This window comes from Notolepis coatsorum, assembly GCF_963971535.1.
Source record: "Notolepis coatsorum genome assembly, chromosome: 12".
Taxonomy (NCBI): domain Eukaryota; kingdom Metazoa; phylum Chordata; class Actinopteri; order Aulopiformes; family Paralepididae; genus Notolepis; species Notolepis coatsorum.
This window is the reverse complement of record NC_140176.1, coordinates 88,054,579-88,074,578: the sequence shown is the minus strand read 5'-3', so window position 1 is coordinate 88,074,578 and position 20,000 is coordinate 88,054,579. Positions and strand designations below refer to the sequence as shown.

Here is a 20,000-nt window from a genome sequence, read left to right as displayed (position 1 = left end):
ACAGGCCATTCCTCACAAATGAGGATAGTGGTGACGGTGATAGTGGTGACGGTGAAGTAATATCATCAGTGGTGACGGTGATAGTGGTGACGGTGAAGTAATATCATCAAACTTTCAAATGAGTAGCATTACAGGCCCTTTCGTAAAATGATGATAATAATGATGATAATGATAATAATAATATTATTGTTATTATAGGCAATAAGAGTTCTCCCAGACATACATTCGGTTTATTACAAACAAAGAAGAGGTTAACATCTTCTATGCTTATATTTCATATCAACTGGATATAACTAACTAGTGACTATGAAGTAAGCTTGATAGAAATAGTAATTGACCCGAGAACTTAGCGAGTTTAGCACCTCGCTGGGGGATATCGGGCGGCCAAAGGGTTATATCTCGAGTAAGTGACCTGAGATAGATAGAGACAAACCCATCGGCATTCAACAGTAACATGTAGAAGATGACAGAAAGGCAGCTTTCGGTCAAGAAGAAAGGTAGAAACCGAGTCGTCGTCATGTGATGTCCTCAAATCAATGAATAATCGTGTTCATGATTTTTTGCCGTAATCGAGCGGCTCTAATCTGATTATTATGATGAGATTAAAGACATTTGAAGTGACAAACATTCAATCTGAAAGGGTTGGATGTGGTGGACTCATACTGCAGTATCTGTGGGGGTATTCTGAGGAGGAAGTACATGACGAGCTCAGAGGGAAGGACTGGGCACATTGCAGACAGTGGTGCAGTCGTAATATGGGCCAAGGCCAAACGCCATGCGCACGCGCATACATGTCTCTCTCCTCTTTCATGAGGCGGAGCTGGGGACGAGACGGGCGGTCTTTTGTCACATAACACACGCCCAACACTCCACACACACGCACACACACACACACACACACACACACACACACACACACAGTCTAGGTGATAAGTGCCGGCCGGGGTATACGGCGCGACGAGTCATTTTTGTGTCGTCGCGCCGTATACCCCGGCCGGCACTTATCACCTAGACTTTGCATAATAATAGGATGCGCGCACTTCTGCCTCAGTGACGTAGCCTAAACGCCGTTTAACCGCGTTTGACCACCACTGCATGCCTGATTGCAGACCCACACACACAGCTGCCTCTCAATCAGCAATCAGCGTACCTCTTGACAGCGCAAACACACCAGTCGCGTGTGAAGGCGGGCGGGCGGGCGACCAGCGCTTCACTTTCGCTCCCATGTTATCAGGCGTAGCTGTGCCCACTGGCCACAAGTGGGCGCGCGACTCGCGGGGTGGAAGCGATAGTTTTCGCTTTGGTTGGATTCAGAGGCGTGCGCCATGCGCATTTTCACAGAAATACACTCAATATCTGCATTATTACCACACATATAGATGTTGTTCAACCAGCTAATGTGTCTGTATCTTTCCCAATACAAATAAACTGTTGTGGTCCACCCCTGACTCTGAACAATTCTGAACATTACCCTCTGGCACCTTCCGGTGGCCTTTTGGCGGTACTACTCCTGGCAGAGACTATCCGTTATTCTATCATTATGTATTTGTCATGTCTGATCTCTGCCTTATTACTGCCTATGATTTTTGTGTCTGTAAAGTTTCCTGCCTGTTTAGTCTAAGTGTCCTTGTCTGGTTGCATACTCATTCTGTCTTGTAGTAGTGTCTAGTCTAGTTCCCTGTTATTCATTGTGTCAGTATTCTGTTACCCTAGTCTCCCAGCTGTTTCCATTTTGGTAATCATGTGTTTAGTATTCAGGATCTCGCCCCGCCGGACCGGCGCTCGTTCATAGTTTCCTGTTACGGTTTCGTCTTGTATTTTTGTATTCGCATCTCAGCTCGTGGAGCAACTCTCGGCTCAGTACCTCACCAACGCAACCTTGTCTTAGCCTCTGTTTAGTTACCCAGTTCAGATTCGCCTCAGTCTTAGTGTTTGTTCCTGTGAGCCTACGCTCTGCCCTCGTCTTCGGACCTGTCCATGTATTTTCGTTATCAGTAAGTGTATGTTAGTGTCTCACGTTTTGGATGCTCTTTGTTTTCTCATGTTCTTAAGTTTGTTTCTGGTTAGTCTAGTAGATAGCATTTTGTTTTGTTCCTTGTCCGGCGCCAGCTTGGCCGAGCCTCTGTTATGTTCCGTGTTCTCTTGTACATCATGTTTTGTCTTCAGTAAAGACATTATTATTTTTTTGAACTCTCGTCTCCCGACTCCTTCCTCATCTGACTGCACTACTTGGGTCCCGCCACCAACACATTCCTTAACATACACCATAAATTACTATACTTTTTCAGGAGTACAGGCACACTGATCATCATTCTAAAATGAATTCTAACATTCTAATTAATTATATAATAACTGGTTATACATGGAGAATGGACAATAGAACACTGGAACTGGAAATCTTTAAAAAATCTTCAAACGGGGACTGACTTCGCAATAGACTAGGCATTTACAGCTGTTCCAATGTAAATGTGCCTTCCTCCGTGCACTTTCGCCTGCTCTGAAGTCGGACTCGGTGTGTTTGCGCTCTCTGAGAGGACAGACAAAGAGCCTCAGTGTGTGTCTTGGAATGGAGAGTGAGAGAGCTGTTGGGAGACATAGACAACCGTGAGCTCAACATCATTGAAAAAGAGGGTTTGCCCTCACCCTTCTTTCCCCTTAACAGGTTGAGTACCAGCCGTGTTTTCCTATTTACCCCCTTGAGTGCCACCACCCACTTCAATGTTAGCGCTCTCATATTTGTCAACGCATAAACTATGTCTTAAATTATGTGTCTAATCTGGCCGTCGCTTATCAATGACTTGTTTGCAGTCAACATTGTCGAAACGGATTGTTTTTTAATCGGTTCATTTCCGTTTTATACCATTTTGAAAAACTCTAGTTTTTTGAAAGTTTCAGGAAAATATAAAGATTCTGTGATAAACGCCCTTTACTGGAATATTCTGGAATACACAAAAAACGTTGAAATTTTTCGGCCTATTTATGAATCGTTTTCAAATAAACGCTAGATTATCGATAGTATATGTGTACTTATGCACACTATATAAGCGGGCTGAAAAATCTAATAATAATAATGGCTTGGATTTATATAGCGCTCTTCATGACACCCAAAGTGCTTCACAGAGTCCATTATTTGTTCATACATAGTCATACCGGTGGTGGTAAGCTACAATTGCAGCCAGAGATTTCCTGATCAGCACGCACACACTCTCACACACACACTCTCACACACACACACACACACACACACACACACACACACACACACACACACACACACACACACACACACACACACACACACACACACACACACACACACACACACACACACACACACACACACACACACACACACACACACACACACACACGCTGATATCTCTGTGAAAAAAGTACTGATTATCCTAAGACTGGTAAAATAGTTTCCTTACCTCAGATCAGATGTTCTCCAAAAACATTATTCCAATTCCTAATCGCCATTCCAAATATCGATCGTGTTTATTGATCCAACGCTGGATACTGGAAATATGTATTCCACGCTGTTTTGGGGCTCGGAAATGACTTGGATCCCCTCGGGTGGCTTGCCCGAGAAGTAAAATGAGGAAGCTGGATTCCCCCCCCCCCCCCCCCATGTGTTTCATTCAGTCTAATCCAATGGGGTGCAGTACAACAGCGAGAGACAATAGGGGGCGGTATTTTCCCAATGGAGCTCAGAGAGAGTTTGCAGCACTAACCTGAGACTAGATTGATGAAATATGAATTCAAATCAATAATAAAAAAAAATAACGATTAAAAACGAGATCTCTCGTCGGCTGGCACTCAACGGTTGGCATGAACTAATGATAAATCTCGTCGCTGGCACTCAAAGTGTTAAGAGGAATTATTCCTCAGATACTGTATTATCAATACCAATCAGTTCAAATAAGCAGTGTTCAGCTCCGATACCAGTCTTTCACATGGGACCGGGACATTCCTGATTAGAAGTCATCTTATGTTGTGTCTTAGTTTTTTCTCACCTGGCAGAGAGCTCATTAAGGCACCGCTCACAGACGCTGTCAAGACAGAGGGAGACGGTAAAATATTACAAGTGCACTCCATTCAGAAAGCTGAGCTACAAACACCCTCCAGTTGTTAGTGTTCAAAGGAATACCAAGCATTATAATATCATAGAGATGAGAGGAGACAACACCCCTTCATACACAGCTAGACTTAAAGGATAAGGCCGGCGTTGTTAGATCCTATAACTGTCAACATAGCCAACATCAAGTTAGAGCCCATATCCAGAAGTCATATAACTCCATTGTTGTCCAAAAACTGTTAAAACAAGCCATACTGTTTGATTCGCTCAGTATTACACATCATTGCGATGAACAAGATAGTTTTGGACCTACTTTATGAAGCAACAGCGTCTGCCTTGGAAGTAGTTCCGGTTAAGGCAGACTCTAAATAGTCTCTGTCACTTACAGAGAGTATTACCTTGTACAGTAATGCTTGCCTTGTTTTAAAAAAAAATCACGGACTGGCTCAACCACCACCGAGTCTGTATGTGGCCAGAAAGGACCATAGTAGACACACAAGGTCCTCATCCAAGGGGGACTGCGTGGTTCCGTTCAGGAAGAGTGCTTTTGGACAATCGGAATCCTCTGTTAGAGCCACACAGTATTGGAACACTATGCCTAAAAATATCCGGCCCTGTAACACGCTTGAACAATTAAAATTATTATTATATATTTTTTTAACTGGCTCAAAGAACACCAGGGCCCCGTTCCATGTACCGGGATAACCGAGTTAGCCGGATAAAGTTATCCGGCTAACTCGGTTATCCCGACTTTCCGATTTCATGTACCTGGATTTCCCAAATCACCATGACAACATATCCAAAAGTTTGAGCCTGCTCGAAAGCAGAGTTCAAGTTCAAGTTAGCCTGAACTATCGCCACGCCCCCGCAAAGAAGTGACAGCCCGTTTCCTGAAACTATTCCCACAGTCTACGATCTGCATTATACCATTCTGAATTACGTTTTTGTGCTCCATTCTTCCAGAGGGGGCTTTTGAAATGTAAAATAGACCCAAAATGCTGATATTAAATTCACTTTGTCCTAAATAATGCACGTTATATATACCGTGGCGACGGTGGCGCTCGCTCGTGCGACGTACACATGATGTGGTTATTTTAATTGTAACTGGGATTAAGATGTCTGATGAGATGCGCTGTTTGACGGATTTGAGAAATTGAATGAGCCGTTGACGTCACATGAATGAATGAGGATGAAGAAATAAAACTTCATTCAAAATAAGGGATATTCTAAACACGGGTCTCTCGTTCATTAATGTATAAACAATGAATCTATCCCATCTGGCACAGTGGCCCAGCGGTAGCGCTCATGTCTCCCAACCTAGCGATCCGGGTTCAAATCCCCGTGTTTCCAATATGATTTTTTTGAATATAATATTAATGATTATACGCCAAAGTAGCCTGGTTTTAAGTTAAAATGTTATAAATCTACATGCATTGAGGATGTCATTCTTTATATAGCTCTCAACGTGCACCAAATTGAATTATTCCTATATTGCAAAAAGAAGGAAAAGACTAGGCGGGTATTGAACCCCGGTCGTCCGTGTGGAAGTCAAAAGAACAACCCGTTGGACCACATAGGAGATAAGTTAAACATTGACTATACATCAATCAATGGGCAAGAAAGCCGTCTCGTAATTCTGTATAACAGTTAACTAGTTATTTTCGCTAGCAAGATCTCATTTGATTATTCAATCCAGCAGGCAAGTTTAAAGAAATATAATCTGATTGATTGAGGTAATGAGGGACTTAGAATTAGCCTATAGATAACGCATTTAACTTGTCGGCGAGGCGATTGAGCCTATTGCAATCTGTCAATAAAGTCTTAAATCAATTAATCAATCAATGCCGTTGAGAATCAGGGTCTCTGCCATCGATACGTGCTGGCTTTCCACCTAAAACGGGAGCGCGCATCTAGCCTGACTTGAGCCTGACTCTCAAGTCTGGCTTGAGTTAACGAGACTGAATCCTGCTTTGTGAAACAGGAAAATCCCGGCTTTGAACATCGGGTTAACTGAAGCTGGATAATGGACATGTTGATCGACTTAGTTGAACCACGTACATGGAACGGGGCCCAGAGCTGCACCCACAGCTAAATTCATTAACTGTGTGTATGCAATTAACATTTATTCTGTTTTATATGTGTATTTTTGTAAAACATTTTATATTGTGATGATGAATTGTATTTTATGTAGGCCTATTTGATGTATGTTATGTATGATAGCCTTTTTTATCACTTTAGGTTGATGCCTTTTTAACTAAATCTAGCCTTCTGGCTAAATCTAGCATATTTACATTTATTGTTGATTAATATGCACTGTCCCTTTTGCAAATAAACGTAAACATTGTGAAGTACAGTAAGTATATTAATACATTTACACCAGCCTTATCCTTCAAGAATTCTTACTGTTCTTGTACCGTTCAGGGCTTTCCCCCAGAATCATAACTCCAGTCATAACGCCGCTGCGCCCCTAGACCATTGTTTAGGGAAAGCCCTGCCATTCGACCATTTGTATCATTTAAAAAGAAACATGACTTATTATGCCTGTATACGTCACACAACGTGAGCATTCCTTATAAGGGCGTCATCAAAGCGACACTGGAGTTGATGCTGACGCGGCGTTCTATCATTTACAGGTGTGGGTTCATTTGACCTCAAGTTTCAAGTTTGTTTATTATTTGTCATAATAAAATACAGAATACTTTATGATGAAATGCTTGTTTCTGTATGAGCCCCTGAGAGTGTGCTTCATACAGTAAAAAAAATAAAGTAAGTAAAAAGTAAGTAAAGGAATGTTCAGTCAATAACCAATATACATTATATACAATATACAATACAGAGTAAAATGAGTAACAGTGAGGTACAATGCAGAAATGAAATGAGGTACAAAACTTAGGGTAGGGTGCAAATGAGGTATGAATGTAGTGCAAATCTAAATATAAAGTGTGTTAAAGTGTCTAAAGTGAGTAAAGTGAGTGGTAAGGTGAGTGTTTGTTTAAAGTGAGTGTGTACATGTGGATGTGTGTGCAGTGAGTGTAGATGATGGGTTGTTGCATAGTGTCATTGTCATTGAGCATCCTGATGGCCTGGGGATAGAAGCTCCTTCTGAGTCTCTCTGTAGTGTACTGGCCATGAGACTCCGGTAGTGCTTACCTGGTGATGTAATCGTTAGAAGATTCTAGACACGCCCCCGTGAACAGACTAGTGAATGACAGACGGAGAAGACACGCCTCCTCGCCTGTAACACACACACGTGCACACACACACACACACACAATACGGTGAGTTACACACACAGAGTAACACATTTTGACTGGGGTTGTTGCAAGAGAGGGTTACATGGTAAATGGACTGCATATATCGCTTTACAACATTCACTCACACATTCCCACACCGACAGCGAAGGCGACCATGCAAAGGCGCCAACCTGCTCATCGGGAGCAGTTAGGGGGTTCTGTGTCTTGCTCAAGGGTACCTCGACACACTGCCCGGGAGGAGCCAGAATAGAACCGGGAACCTGCCATGCAAATGCTCATATCCAAAAGTAGTAGATAGATAAATAGGTCATACATGTAGGTATGCATTTGGTTATGTGGGTGGGTAGGTTTGTAGGCAGGTGGGTGGGTGGTTATGTATTATTATGTACACAGTATACAGTATATGCATGTATGTACTGTGTGTATGTATGTTTGTATTAACACGATAAGCCTCTAGGCTTCTAACTTCTCCTTCACAATATGGTTATAACTTATTATGTATTTTTTTTTACTTTTGTTTAACTGTGTTAATAAATAAATACAAAAAAAATACAAAAACCTTCAGATTACCAGACAACCGCGCTCTACAGCCTGAACCATCTCGTGCGTGCGTGTGTGTGTGTGTGTGTGTGTGTGTGTGTGTGTGTGTGTGTGTGTGTGTGTGTGTGTGTGTGTGTGTGTGTGTGTGCACATATGTGTACCGTTGGCGGTGACGATGGTGTCTCCATACATGTTGGTCATCAGATCAGTTGGGTCCTTCAGGAACACGCCAGACTTCTCTGAAACACAGGAAGTGACATCACTATTACCTCACCTGTGGCGATACGACACACAGCACAGGAGGAAGTCAACTAAAACACGTTGTTCCTTTTGGTTTTTGTTTCTCAAGCTTAACTTCCATCCTCTTTTGTAATGTTTGAGGTTAAATTAAATGTAATATATACCATACCAACTACCAAGATGAACCTAGACCTCTGTAGAAATGTAGGAATGTCTCTGATGTGTTGAGAGGCCCCTGCAGTCAGGGATTGATTGATTGATTGATTGATTGATTGATTGATTGATTGATTGATTGATTGATTGATTGATTGATTGATTGATTGATTGAAACACAGGGCAACACAGACTGGTTTACAAATGGCTTAAAACCATATTTCATATTTCTTTAGTAGAATTTTAGTAGAACTAATAGAACACTTTAGCAGAGCAACAGTGAGCGTACATGTTGACCTCGACTAATCGATCGAAAGGAGCCAACCTCTTAGTCTAATGCAAAAAAAGAAAAAGAAAAGAAAAAGTATAATATATATATATATATTCTTTGTATCATTCTTTCCAAAAGCAAAGAGGCCTAGAAGCGTGGCTAACGCTAATGGCGTGCATACCAGCGAGGCTAACTGCTAAGAAAACCGGCACAGAGGCACTGAAAGAGGATTTCACCCATCTAATGAACACACTAGACTAGACAAATATCAAGATGTATCCATCAGTGGACCAATTGCATGCTTTTGCAGAGGACAAGAAGCCTTCAGTCGACTCCTTCAGACATTAACTAAGCAATCCACACAGCCCAAATGGAATGATCCAAAAATATAAAAATATATATAATTATTTTATTTATTTTTAAAAGAAATTGCATTCGGGGGGTATAGTAGTAGTCGACTATCAGCTAATTTTGGCCAATCAAAGTCGACTATACAAATCCTTAGTCAGGGACAGGCCTAATGCATGGCACAACAAAGGTTTTCCACAGACTCCCAGAGGCACCAGTAGCTTAAAGCTGGGGACCAGGTTGCCAGGTACCCAGGTCAGGTGGGGTATCTCCTGGGACTTTCTGTGTGGAGTTTGCATGTTCTCCCCCCCGTGCTCGCAAGGGGTTCCCCTCCAGAAAAAGAGATAAACCCAATGGAAAAACATGCAGAACAGATCGCTAACGCTGTCACGTCCCTGACGAAGACGGACAGGAGCACTTGGATTGGTCTCCGGGGCGCTGCCCACGCCATGTCTGCTCTGCCTGCCCTTGGGGGGGAGGGGGAACGACGGGATGGGTCAAGTGAAGAGACTAAATGTAATCAGCAACCTAAAAAAAATGCATGTGTGTGTTCCTATGTGTCGCCCATTGTACGTGTGTCGATGCATGATTACGTTGCAATAATAATAATAATAATACATTTAATTTGTAGTGCGCTTTACATTTGGAGCCAAATCCCAAAGCGCTACAGGGTAAAAACATAGGCTTTAAAAACATAGGCAATTAAAAAACAAGGCATAAAAACAAGACACATACAAAAAAAGGGATAAAACACACAGGCATGTATAAAAGGTTAAAACTAAGAAAAAGCTTTGGTGAAGAGGTGTAACAACCCATCATCTACACTCATTGCACACACATCCACATGCACACACTCACATTTAAATAAACACTCACCTTAACACTCACTTTAGACACTTTACTACATTATATTTATCTATTATTGCACTACATTCATACCTCATTTGCATCTTACCTCAAAGTTTTGTACCTCACTGTTTACTCATTTTTACTGTATATTGTATATGTATATTGTATATTCCTCTTTACCTACTTTTTACTTACTTACCTTTTTTACTGTATGAAGCACACTCTCAGGGGCTCATACAGAACCAAGCATTTCACCGTAAAGTACAGTATGTGTATTTTATTGTGATAATTAATAAACAAACTTGAAACTTGAGGTAAGTTTTTAGTCCTCTTTTAAAAGAATCGGTGGTCTGTGGTGCTCTCAGGTAGTCAAGGAGGTGTGTGCTACGAATAGACTTCTTCAAGTCCAGTTAAATCTTAAATCTTAAAAGGTCATGTGGCCAGAGACCCCAATGTCTCCCAACACCCCTCCAGCTGTTGATCCCATAGTGTGGCCTGTCTAACCTCCAGAATTAAAGTTGAAGAACATTTTGTTCTGTGATGACCACCCCAGTATTCAACATGTTCATCTTATACAGTATGCGTGGGATTCATTGCCCTCATAGAGATGGACAAAGTGAGACCTGATGTAGAAGCAGAAACCGACTTGGTGGATTTATATTGTTAGAATATTAGAACTTACATTGTTTAGAATAGAGGTTGTATTTATGTTTGAACACTAGGGGGCACACCACCTCCATTATAGCTCCTCCATAAGTAACCTAGCTGATCACTGTAATTCATACACCTGTTATGGAGATTCGTTTTCCTACCTGTTTCACTGTTTGGAACTGACAAATAGAGCAATTGACAACTGTTCTGATTTAACCTTTCATTCACTCTCATTCACTTTTGGACAATAAAACCCTGCAAACTGTACCAGCCGCAACTTTGACATTCTTCTATATTTACATCACAAACTTTGTTACTGAGTAGAGAACTAATTATGGGTGCATCGTGACGCCTGTCAGCACATTCGGGGAGTGACAGTCGGCCACTACACCTGGGTTCCACAATACAAAGGATGTCATTGATTGAAATTCCTTTTTCATAGTGTAAAGAGTGTGCCTGGTCTAAATCTGACTTCATTGTAGTCAGATTTTATTATTATTATTATTATTATTATTATTATTATTATTATTATTATTATTATTATTATTATTATTATTATTATTATTATTATTATTACACTGAGTTTATTGCCGAGCGTATTGACAGTGTTGCCAGTGGCAGCAGCAGAACCGTCCAACTCTTCTTGACACGTTCCCAACCTTCCTGAAACCTGGAGAACCTGTCTCAGAGCTCACGGAGGTTCTGAAAGGTTCCTTTAACGCTCTGAAGATGGCAGCGCGGGTGGCTGTTTCCATGGTAACGCATTCGATGAAAACTCCTCAGAAGATGATGATTGCGGAAGTGAGCATTACAATTACCATTCCCTCCAGGAAATTGCAATCTTGCGATTAGGGATGCACCGAATGGGAAATTCTTGGCCGAAACCGATACCGAAAATAGGAAACAGTTGGCCGAAAACCGAATGCCGAAAGGCCGAAAATGATTATAAATATATATATAATGTATTTTTTTTTTTTCTTCAGCTACCCGATTATGGCAAAAGACATGATTATGGCAAACGTTTTAAAGGTTTTAACCGCGACAGGCATATAGTAATGGCGAGGATATAAAGCATGTTAAAGACGCATTTATTGGATGCGTTGCTTGCAGAGTTTACATAGAAACAGCGCGACTCCCAGGGCGGTTAGGTGGTCGAGCGGAGATTGCGTTCGTCACCAGCCCCGGAGCTGTGAGCTTGGTTCGCCTGTTCGAATCCGGCTCACAGCTCCGGGGTTGTCACCAGCTTGGCTGGCCGTCTGCACTGATACAATTGGCTGTATCAGAGGGTGGGAGAAGCTGGCGGGGTGGGTCCGGGTCGTTGTAAACAGCGACTCCTACAGTTCGGTCGGGGCGCCTGCTAAGCGCGGATTGGACGTGAGGGGGATAGTGTGGTCCTCCCACACGCTACGCCCTCTCAATGAGAATCCGCGCTGCCAGGTGAAAAGAAGCGGTGATTGGCTGGACGTGTGTCGGAGGAAGCACGTGGTAGCCTCCACTCTCCCAAATTATCTGACTGTGGGGGGTAAAGCGCAGCGACCAGGAAGGGACTGGGAATTGGCATACGACTAACATTGGGATGGGAGAAAATCGGAGGAAAAATGGAGGGGGAAAAAGACCACAAAAAAAAAAAAAAAAACAGCGCGACTCCCAAGAGGAGTTAGTTATGACAGAACGCAGGAAGAGCTGCCAAGCTGCTCACGTTATACGTTGCGCAAAGTCTGTAGCCGCGTTTTGATTACGTCATCACAACAACACTTTAGGTTACAAACGTTACGTAACCCTGTTCTTTGACATTCTGTGATATATTTTCTGTGCTAAAACCCTTTCGGCCGAAAGCCGAAAATGCCTTTTTAACCATTTTCGGCCGATAATTTTTGGTAGCCGAATATTCGGTGCATCCCTACTTGCGATCACAGCAATTAACGCCAATTCAACCATTATCCAATCAACCAATCAAAACTCCCATGGTTTCTCCCGCTGCAAAGTCAAAATCTAAATAATTTTGGATCACAAAAATCACTAATAAAAACTCTAATTACAGGGACTAATTATGGATGGAGCTATAAAAGAGGTAACCACTCGCCTAAGATACACTATTATCCTACACTGTAAAAAATAACAATAATAATAATGACAGGAAATTCACTGTATTATTTTACAGATTACTTTTGTTTTTCTACTTTAAGTGTAAATGCCATAGAAATACAGTAAATTACCTTTTATCAAAATATTAACCATTAAATAAAGGTTGTAATCTGTAAATGTATTTGATTTTACTATAATTTGACAGTAAGTATTTGGCAACCTTTGCTGCCAGCCATTTACTGTTTTTTTTACAATCTAATCTAATCTAATACTGCACCACTCTGAACTCTGATGCCCATACTCAATGTAATACCTACCTACTGCTTTCACTATCTACCCATATACTCTGTATGATAGCACATACAACAGTGCTGTATAATATCATATTTGTCTGAATATACCTGCATATAACCCCCCTATATACTTGCTTGTACACCTGCACATAACCCATAGCTCTGTATGATAGCATACAATAATGCTGTATACTATATACCATATATATATTAAAAAAAACATTCTTACAGCATATATACCTGTCTGTACTTATCTGCACATAGTCCTTTGCTATCTGCAGTGGTGCGTTATTGAAATCAACTGGGATTGCACGCACATAATGGCGCCACGTGCACGCGCGCTCCCGGCGCGTGCGCGCGCTCCCGCGAATGCGCATTTAATGTCCCATCGCTTGAGCACAGACTACAGACAGTGCCTAATTGCCTCTACGAATGGAATGTAACACATGTCATTCACAACAAGTTAGGTGTGAATGTATCTGAGAACGTATTTAACACACCTGACGACCGGCGCTATTGATATATATATATACGTAGTGCAACCCCGTCCCATGAAGAACGCATGCCTGTATATCTGTACATATTCTACTCTTACTAGAACGCTGCTAGTATCCACTAGACTCTGTTTTACCCATGTGTAATGATAGTTTGTTATCAGCGAGCCAGGTGCAGATTCTGCCGAGTTCTGAGCTGAGGGTTTTTTCAACCTGTAACTTGTTCTTGTCAGAGACCAGCAGGGCTGAGTCGTCCGCGAACAGGAACAAGTTGCAGTCACAAGCTGACGACATGTCATTTGCATAAATTAGGAACAGTAGCGGTCCTAGTATGCTTCCTTGTGGAACACCACAGCTCACTGTGAGGGGGGGGGGGGGGGTAGAGTACTGTTTACCTGCACCATCTGTTCCCTCCCCTCCAGGTAGGATTGCATCCAGCTCACTGATGAACTATCAAAACCAATGGCTTTTAGCTTGTCAATCAGAATGGAGTGATTGACAGTGTCGAAAGCCTTTTTGGAGGTCCAGCATGACCATGCCGCAGTATTTGCCCGCGTCCACCTCTTGTTTGATGTGGTCGTTCAAATAGAAAAGGCATGTGTCAGAGGGCCTTCCTGTAGAGGGCCTCTGTGTTGTCCGTCCAGTCCAGTTTATTGTTCATGAGAACACCCAAGAATTTATACTTCTCCACCTCCACCCCCTGGATGATGATGGGAGTTGGGGGCTTCCTCTTGCTCCGCCGATGGTCCACCACCATCTCCTTCGTCTTACTGATGTTGAGCTGTAGGTGGTTTTCATTGCTCCACTCTGTGAAGCTCTCCACCACAGCTCTGTACTCCTCCTTGTTGTCGTTGGTGATGTATCCAACGATGGAGGAGTCATCAGAGAACTTTTGGAGATGGCAGTTCCCGGAGCTAAAGCGGAAGTCTGAGGTGTGTCTTTGTATGGACCAGGCTGTCTGACATGTTATTTAGGGTTAGTCTTTGTATCGATCTGTATTACATGTTAATTAGACACTGAGGGGAAATGACATAGGCAGGTCTACCACCTATAGGCCCCCATCTCCATCTAACACATCATGCAGGCCTACCCCTAGTTACACCCCCACCTCTAATACACCATGCAGGCCTACCCCTACACCCCCACCTCTAATACACCATGCAGGCCTACCAGTTTTTTGCAAGACGTTCACAGAAAGGTAGAGAAACTAACTGCGTTCTGTTTTATGGCAATAATGTTCAGGTTTGTGGGAGATAATCCCAAAAAATAAGAGAAATAAAAAAGTAAATCCAGAAGTCAGATGATTGACAGGGGCTGGTGTGAGCTGGGTAGGGTAGTTTTTCAAAATTCGAAAGCCCTGAGTCTCTTCCTTCAAAAGACTACACTCACTTTTGGCTGTGCCACTTCCTCCTGTCAATATGTGCCGGTTTCCGACTCAATGCCCTGAGATTTCTATAATCTTATATTTCACTAATAACAGTTAAAATAATTGGTAAACAAACGTAATGCTGAAAATATACACTTTTACTGTATATCTCGGGCTTAAGAGGTTAACCCTGTGAGGCCCAAATTAAAAAGACATTAGCAACTTCAGAGGCCAGAGGGTGGGACATATAAACACATTTAATATCAAATAGCATTGTGATGCTGAACAACAGGACCAATTGACTATAGGCCTACATGTGCTTAATTTTTTTTAAATAAACATAATTTTTTTTCTTTTCTTTTTTTTCTTTCTCTTTCTCCAATTTTCTGTTTTTCTCCCCGTCCCAATTTAGTCGCCGTGCCAATTCCCCCCCTCCAGGGGTGCAGTGCTGGGCAAACGCGGTCAAACGACGTTTGGGCTTCGTCACTGAGGCCGAAGTGCGCGCATCCTATTATTATGCAAAGTCTAGGTGATAAGTGCCGCGCGACGACACAAAAATGACTCGTCGCGGCACGTATCACCTAGACTTTGCATAATAATAGGATACCGACAACCAAATACAAGCCCTGTAGGTGGGGGGTTGCTTGATCTCTCGACTGGAAGGATGAGACAACAATCTGTTCTGTGCGCAACCGAGGGAACATGTTATTGTTGCGCGGGCGTTTGGCCTTCGCCCATATTACGACTGCACCCCTGCCCCCCTCCCCTACCTGGCTGCTGTATGCATGTTCTCCTACGCCACCTGACCGCCCTATAAACATTATTTTTTTAAATGGCTAAAAGTTATTTTGTAATGTTGCAACCGTGGGTCTCACAGGGTACTTTTAACCCTGTGAGCAGTGGTGCAGTCGTAATATGGGCCAAGGCCAAACGCCACGTGCACGCGTGCTCCCGCGCGCACGCGCATACATGTATCTCTCCTCTTTCATGAGTCGGAGCTGGGGACAAGACGGGCGGTCTTTTGTCACATAACACACGCCCAACACTCCACACACACACACGATGCGCGCAATTCTGCCTCAGTGACGAAGCCCAAACGTCGTTTGACCGCGTATGCCCATTGCCCAGCACTGCACCCCTGCCTGTGAGGCCCAAATAAAAAAGACATTAGCAACTTCAGAGGCCAGAGGGTGAGACCTATAAACACATGAAGGGTGCCGTGACTGAAAAAAAAGGTTGAGAAATGCTGGTATATGGTGTGGCTCTTTGTGGTACCACAGTAATTTTTGTGGCTCTTAGTCTCTGACTGGTGGGCCACCCTGTAATACACCATGCATGCCAGCTAATACATTATACACCATGCAGGCCTACCACCTACACCCCCACCTCTAATACACCATGCAGGCCTACCCCACTACACCCCCACCGCTCCATCATATGTGCCCTGCAGGCAGCGGCACAGGTCTTCCTCGTGCTCAGATAATAATAATCCTGTATTCATTAGTGGTCTATTAATCCAATCATGATCAGAGCCTGGCTGTAGCTACTTGACAATGTTAACATCACTGTGGGAACATGCCGCTCAAATGGATATATCATGCCTAAAACGTGTTTTAACAGTGTGGAGAACAAAAAGAAAATCATAATCATAATTCATAATAATCTGACGCCACGCGTGACGTACCTATATTCATACTAGGAGCACAAACCCAACCCGTATGACTCAGAGCCAGGCAGGACACGCAGGACACCTGTTGACTACTAGTGGAAGTCGAAACGTCACGGGTCCGTTCGTTCAGAGTCACTATGACTCTGCGTTCGTTCTATAAAAGTTCAGTCAAGGTTCACACACACACTGACGCCACACACACACACTGACACACACACTTACACACCAATGTACAGCCCCACCCACCCAACCTCCTCCAATGTACAGTTTCCATGTCAAATGTATGTCAGTATTCCAATGTACAGTGCCCCCCCCCCTACCCAACCCCCCCCCCCCCCCCCCCCCCCCCCCCCCCCCACCTCCAATGTACAGCCCCACCCCACCTACCCAACCTCCCCCAATGCACAGTTTCCATGTCAAATGTATATACTCTTCTTCTGGATTTTTTTTAGTATCACAAACAGTACTGTATTTGAAAATCTGGTATGTCATAAATGTATAGATGTAGCAGTACTGTCTATCTGTATGTCATGTGTGTCATATGATGAATTGAAAATGGGGGACCCTGATGGAAACAAGACGAAAGTCTTTCTCAGGTCTGCATCCTCTTAACAATTGTATGTATTGAGCTGTACTGTACTGTACCCATTCTGCAATCTGTTAATAAACTTTTTAATCAATCAATCACAGGCTTGTTCAAGATGGATTTCGGTTTGCCTCGACTAGTAGACGAGAGTAGCCGAGTGAAGCCGGGGGAGGAGTTAAGAGGGCGGACACTGCCGATTTCACGAGAGCCCCTCGCCTAGTCTCGCGCGGCAGATACGCTTTCACGTCACCACACACACATTACACACCTGTCCAGCTCATTATAATGCGATGGCCGTGTGCAAAATTAGATCAGATTCAAATGTACAGCACACCATATACTGCTATAGTGGAATATACTATTCATATATACCATAATATATACCATCTTGTTGCGCGCTCCTGGCCGCACGCACACACAACACACTGCTGAATAATTCTGTTTTGCAATATATATATGTATACTGTGTATATTGAGGCAAAACAGAATTATATATACAGTATTGAGGCAAAACAGACGACGCATGTGTGTATGTGTGTGTGTGTGTGTGTGTCTGACAGCTTGAAGTTTATCATGATGATATGATGATAACGCATAACATAATAAAGTTTTCAATCAATCAAACGTCTCAGTCATAACTCCCTGGCTGTCACATGGCTGGTGACTGACAACTTTTCTGAGCCAATAGGCGCTTTGCGCGACCGTAGCAAGTCGCTTCCCAGCCGGGAGCAGCCGAGTGAGAGGAGGCTTGTTCAAGATGGGATAGGCGGACGCAGATCTGCGCAGGTTTGACTACTGCCTCGCCAAGCGCGTTGCATGACGGTTAGAATGTTGTCCGATTTGCTCTGAAAATCTGGCGAGGCGAGGCGCGGAACTCCCGCGGGAGCGAGCCACAAGCAGCCTTTAGAGCGAGGCGCCACAGTACCTCTCAGCCGGCTGCTCCCGGCTGGGAAGCGACTTGCTACGGTCGCGCAAAGCGCCTATTGGCTCAGAAAAGTTGTCAGTCACCAGCCATGTGACAGCCAGGGAGTTATGAGACGTTTGATTGATTGAAAACTTTATTATGTTATGCGTTATCATCTATCATCATGAATGAATGAATGAATGAATGAATGAAAACTTTATTAACAGATTGCAGAATGGGTACAGTACAGTACAGCTCAATACATACAATTGTTAATGGGATGCAGACCAGAGAAAGACTTTCGTCTTGTTTACATCAGGGTCCCCCATTTTCAATTCATCGTAAAAATGATCATGATAAACTTCAAGCTGTCAGACACACACACACACACATGCGTCGTCTGTTTTGCCTCAATACTGTATATATAATTCTGTTTTGCCTCAATATACACAGTATACATATATATTGATGCAAAACAGAATTATTCAGCAGTGTGTTGTGTGTGCGTGCGGCCAGGAGCGCGCAACAAGATGGTATATATTATGGTATATATGAATAGTATATTCCACTATAGCAGTATATGGTGTGCTGTACATTTGAATCTGATCTAATTTTGCACACGGCCATCGCATTATAATGAGCTGGACAGGTGTGTAATGTGTGTGTGGTGACGTGAAAGCGTATCTGCCGCACGAGACTAGGCGAGGGGCTCTCGTGAAATCGGCAGTGTCCGCCCTCTTAACTCCTCCCCCGGCTTCACTCGGCTACTCTCGTCTACTAGTCGAGGCAAACCGAAATCCATCTTGAACAAGCGTACTAGGCTTGTTCAAGATGGGATAGGCGGACGCAGATCTGCGCAGGTTTGACTACCGCCTCGCCAAGCGCGTTGCATGACGGTTAGAATAGGCTTGTTCAAGATGGATTTCGGTTTGCCTCGACTAGTAGACGAGAGTAGCCGAGTGAAGCCGGGGGAGGAGTTAAGAGGGCGGACACTGCCGATTTCACGAGAGCCCCTCGCCTAGTCTCGCGCGGCAGATACGCTTTCACGTCACCACACACACATTACACACCTGTCCAGCTCATTATAATGCGATGGCCGTGTGCAAAATTAGATCAGATTCAAATGTACAGCACACCATATACTGCTATAGTGGAATATACTATTCATATATACCATAATATATACCATCTTGTTGCGCGCTCCTGGCCGCAGCACACACAACACACTGCTGAATAATTCTGTTTTGCAATATATATATGTATACTGTGTATATCGAGGCAAAACAGAATTATATATACAGTATTGAGGCAAAACAGACGACGCATGTGTGTATGTGTGTGTGTATGTGTCTGACAGCTTGAAGTTTATCATGATGATATGATGATAACGCATAACATAATAAAGTTTTCAATCAATCAAACGTCTCATAACTCCCTGGCTGTCACATGGCTGGTGACTGACAACTTTTCTGAGCCAATAGGCGCTTTGCGCGACCGTAGCAAGTCGCTTCCCAGCCGGGAGCAGCCGGCTGAGAGGTACTGTGGCGCCTCGCTCTAAAGGCTGCTTGTGGCTCGCTCCCGCGGGAGTCCGCGCCTCGCCTCGCCAGATTTTCAGAGCAAATCGGACAACATTCTAACCGTCATGCAACGCGCTTGGCGAGGCAGTAGTCAAACCTGCGCAGATCTGCGTCCGCCTATCCCATCTTGAACAAGCCACATGTTGTCCGATTTGCTCTGAAAATCTGGCGAGGCGAGGCGCGGAACTCCCGCGGGAGCGAGCCACAAGCAGCCTTCAGAGCGAGGCTCCACAGTACCTCTCAGCCGGCTGCTCCCGGCTGGGAAGCGACTTGCTACGGTCGCGCAAAGCGCCTATTGGCTCAGAAAAGTTGTCAGTCACCAGCCATGTGACAGCCAGGGAGCTATGAGACGTTTGATTGATTGAAAACTTTATTATGTTATGCGTTATCAACTTATCATCATATCATCATGATAAACTTCAAGCTGTCAGACACACACGCACACACACATACAGCAGTGTGTTGTGTGTGCGTGCGGCCAGGAGCGCGCAACAAGATGGTATACATTATGGTATATGAATAGTATATTCCACTGTAGCAGTATATGGTGTGCTGTACATTTGAATCTGATCTAATTTTGCACACGGCCATTGCATTATAATGAGCTGGACAGGTGTGTAATGTGTGTGTGGTGACGTGAAA

General features: G+C 43.5%; 1 pseudogene across 1 annotated transcript in view; it reads right to left on the bottom strand.

Moving 5' to 3' along the window:
• LOC311237961 (cytochrome P450 26B1-like) overlaps window positions 1-20,000 on the bottom strand; it is a 110,125-nt pseudogene that overhangs the window by 87,518 nt on the left and 2,607 nt on the right. Inside the window, exons 2-4 of the transcript XR_014621094.1 lie at window positions 8,034-8,111; window positions 7,229-7,313; window positions 4,017-4,052 (exon numbers count right to left, since the gene is read on the bottom strand). The product of XR_014621094.1 is annotated as a cytochrome P450 26B1-like (transcript). The remainder of the gene's footprint in view (window positions 1-4,016; window positions 4,053-7,228; window positions 7,314-8,033; window positions 8,112-20,000) is intronic.